The following is a 4530-nucleotide window of genomic DNA, read 5'->3' on the forward strand; positions in this document are numbered from 1 at the left end:
AGAAGGCTTATGATAGTGTTCCAAAAGATGTCTTTTGGAGAGTGTTAGAACAAAAGAGAGTATCAATCAGGTACATACAAGTGTTAAAAGATATGAGCATTGCACTTTGAAGATGTGGAACACAAGTCTGGGGTTCTTGTTATCGATGTGGTGAGGATGAGACTGTGATCCATCTATTTAAGGATTGTAGGGCTTCCTCATTGACAACTAATGATGTTCAAGGCTAGTTTGTAGAGGTTAGTATAGTCTTGGATGTTGAGGCTCTTCACTTCTTTGTTGTTCACTTGTAGATAATTTGGAAGGAATTTTTCTTTCAAAACTTTGTTTAGGACCCTGTGGAGATATGTAATTTGCCTAATTCTTTGTTTGAGGATTATACTAGACTAAGACCTACAGATCAAGGAAGAAGGAATGTAGTTGCCCAAATGCTTCTATTTCTAGAGGGAGGCCTCTTCTAGCTTTAGGGTCGTGCATCGCAATTCTGAGGGGCAGTTGTTGCTTACATCAAGCTATAAAGTTGCGGTTATTATAGATGTGGAGTGTGCAGATGGTGAGGCAATATGATTTGGCTTAAGAGCTGCTAGGGATGTTGGTTTCTCATTAGTGGTCATTGAATATGACTCTCAGAGCATGGTATAGAGTTCGAATGGCAATAGCCAGAGGCATGATGCAGTTTGTCTGATTGTGGAAGATTTTAAGGTGTTAAGTGCAGAATTTTCTCAAGTGTGTGTGCAGTCTGTTCCTTGGTAGTGCAATAGAGGGGCTAACAAAATGACTTTGTTTACTAATTTGTAGCCATATTCCATGCACCTATTAAGGGATTTTCCTTCCCCTATTGTTAGGGCTTGTAATGCACTTAGTGCTTATACTATTTCCATAAAAGGTAAAAAATAAAAAATAAAACCACAAAGACAGAACATATTAACTAAACATAGATGCACATTTGTGATGCTTTGTTAGTTAAGGTTAGTTAAGGGAATGAAAGTGAAAGTAGAACAAGAAAAAGAAAAGCAACCAAAAGAATTTTAAATTCTAATTGGGTATACAAAAAGGTAATTATCATATATATATATATATATATATATATGATTGCGTGATAAAAAAAAATAAGTCCAAAAGTAAGTTCCGGTTATAAGTGAGGAGAAGTCATTGCCAATTTCTTATCCCGTTCCTTCTCTCTTATCACGCTATACTTCTTATTCTAATTATTGGTTTTTTCTACATAAAATAAAATACAAGTGATATATCAAACTTGCACCATAAAAAATATTATTCTTATAAAAGATATTATTTAAGAATAGTACTTAAAATATAAGTTCTTCTAAATTTGTAACAAGATTAACACTGCAAAATCACTTGCTATATATTTTGAGAAATTCTTATTGGACTTTTCTGATAAGTAAAATTTGAGATATTTTGAAATCTTACTTATTGTTATTAGAGGTTTTTTTTTTTTTAGTGAGTGATGCATAAATTCTACTATAAATTTCTAGTAGTATGTATGCTTTCTCTAACTTTGGGATAGGATACCTCTCCTACCTCTAAATTTTTTATTTAAAAAATTGAGATATTTATTTCTGCAATAAATCTAAATTTAGGAATGGCAAAAGTTTCTAAACCCAATTCGACCAGCCCAACCCTGATTAATTTTCCTCGATCCCACCCTAAACTCAATATTGTGCGAGACTTTCTCCTCTCCCCGAATCCCAGTAACCCACCCCGTATAATAATATATTATTGTTTTTTATTAAAAATAATTTATTTTTATGTATTTAAATATTATAATTTTTGAAAAAAAATATATTATTAAAATTATGAAAATTTATATTTTATTTTTTAATGTATAAATTTATATTATATAATAATAAATTAAAAAGAAAGTCCCCACGAAAAAATCTGCTCCACTCCACTATCTAGCTAGAAAATCTTCATCCTAATTCTGAATTCCTGTAAAACGGCGACAAAGGGGAGCAATCCCCACCTGCCTTATGCGCCTATTGTCATTCCTAAAAAAATTAGCAAGTGGAATGTTTTTTCTATATATATTATATTAGTTTCATTGAAAACCCCTACAACTTATAACATCTTCCCACATTCCGTAAGATACTTCATTAAAAAAAATGCTATAAATCATAATGTTGGATATAATATTTAAGATTTACATGGCAGAGGAGTTTTCTACATTCCCATTTTCGTGGATATAATTTGGAAAGGAAACATTTATGATATTATTTTTAGGGAAATTTTTGTTCAAACAATCATGGTGGACTCAAAATATAGAAAAAAATTTACCTAAAATTGATTTATTTTGATGTAAAATACAAATATATGAGTCCTACTTATAATGTATCTTGGATTTATAACAGACATGATAGGTAAAAATTTCTCCAAAATATATGGAAAGTAAATAAATTATTCAACACTCTCAACAAGAAATATTGCGTGCATTTCATTAATATATATTTGAAAAACCTCTATATCTATGTCGGAGTGAAATTTGATGAGGGTGATAGCTAGGAACAGTTGATGGGGAGATTGAAAGCAGTTTGAGGAAGCGTTAATCTTGTGGTTAAAAGCAACAAAATGGCGAATGACATAGCTCCAGAAAATAAGGGTTGATGTTAGGAGTGGCTTTAGGAGATATATATGTTTTTTGTAATATTTTTCCTTCTCTTGTTGGATTAGCCTAATTATTTATGACTTCATTCCACTTTAAGCAACTATACTAACTGCAATTTTCCTTTATATACTGTGCTAAGCTTTTCTCTGGTATTGCCGTTGGTCCAATGATGTTGTCAATTTTCATACACTTTTATTTCTATGATTGCATTTATTTATTTATGTCAAACCTATGCATAGAAATGTAAAACAAAAAATAAATTCAAAAATTAAGATATCACTAAGAAAAAAACTATAAATGGGATTCTAATTTATAATTAATTGAGCAAATAAATTAATTTATACACTTTAGTGTACGTAATAATTTTCATGTACATGCTAAATTCATTGAAAATTCCTATTAATTTTGAATAGGGGGTTGAGATTAACACAAAATAAGTCATAGTTTGAATGAAAGAAAAAAAAAAATTAATGATGCTAATCCAATGATCAATAGTTCAGTTTCACATTTAGAATAATAATTCAAGAATTTGAATATATACAAGGTCTCAATGATACCCCTTCATTTCTAGATTTTTATGTGGAAAATAAATAAATTAATAACTATAACTCATTTTTGGTGGTTGGATGCTCCGTATGAAATCTAAAATGAAAAGTGATTAAAAATGATAAATGCAAGCTATCTAAGTTGCAAGTAAGAGCACGTAATATTTGCTAAAGATAACTTTAAATAATTTAAAGCAAAATTTGCTCTCGAAAGTCTAGGAAATGTTAATTTCCTTTTGCAATCAAAATCTACAAATAGAGCTCTCAAAATCCTTTCTATTATTTGTTATGTGGCTTGAATTTTGGATATGTATTCATGGATCCGAATTATGACCCGACCTGAAAGTTTCGTGCTGCAACCCGATTGATATAAAAGTGAGATCTGTGATGGTAGCAGATTTGGGTGCTGCAAAAAAGATATTGGGAATGGAAATTATCAGGAATAGATGTGTTAAGAAGCTTTTCTTGTCTCAGTAAGCCTATGTTGAGAAAGTACTTAAGCGTTTCAACATGAATAATGCTAAGCCTATGACTATTCCGTTTGTTGCCCATTTCATGTTATCTACAGACAAGTCACCAAAAACTGATGAGGAGATGGAGCACATGTCCAGTGTTCCCTATTCGAGTACTGTTCGTAGCATCATGTATGCTATGGTTTGCACCCGACCTAACATTTCACATGCAATTAGTGTTCTGAATAGATATATGGCGTGTCCTGCGAAAGAGCATTAGCAAGCAGTGAAATGGATTCTAAGGTATTTGAAGGGTACTACAGATGTTGGTCTGATATTTAACAGGGCCAAGAAGAGATCTCTGACATATTATTTGTTTACTCTCTTTGAAAGTGCTATCAATTGAAAGGTAACATTGCAAGCTACAGTTGCTTTGTCTATCACAGAGGTTGAATATATGACTTTAGCAGAGGCAGTAAAGGAAGCTTTATCGTTACCAAATTTGGTGGGTGATCTTAGGTTGATACAGAATAAGCCAATAGAGTTTTGTGATAGCCAGAGTGCAATACATCTCATGAAGAATTAGATATACCATGAGCGAACTAAGCACATTGATGTCAGATATCACTTGATTCGGGACATTGTACCTTAGGAGACTGTAGTTGTGCAAAAAGTCTCTACACATGATAATCCAATAGATATGATGACCAAAGGAGTCCATTAAGCAAGTTTAGGCACTGCCTAGACTTGGCTGGTATTTGTAGCACTCAGTAGTGCCCTTGTGAGGGCATATAACAAGATAGAGTGTTTTTATGGTTATTTTGTTGATGATTGAGGGAATTCAAGCCAAGGGAAAGAATTGTTATCATTTTTGTGGCTTGAATTTTGGATATGTCTTCATGAATCTGAATTA

This window comes from Hevea brasiliensis, unplaced genomic scaffold (assembly GCF_030052815.1).
Source record: "Hevea brasiliensis isolate MT/VB/25A 57/8 unplaced genomic scaffold, ASM3005281v1 Scaf522, whole genome shotgun sequence".
Classification (NCBI taxonomy): domain Eukaryota; kingdom Viridiplantae; phylum Streptophyta; class Magnoliopsida; order Malpighiales; family Euphorbiaceae; genus Hevea; species Hevea brasiliensis.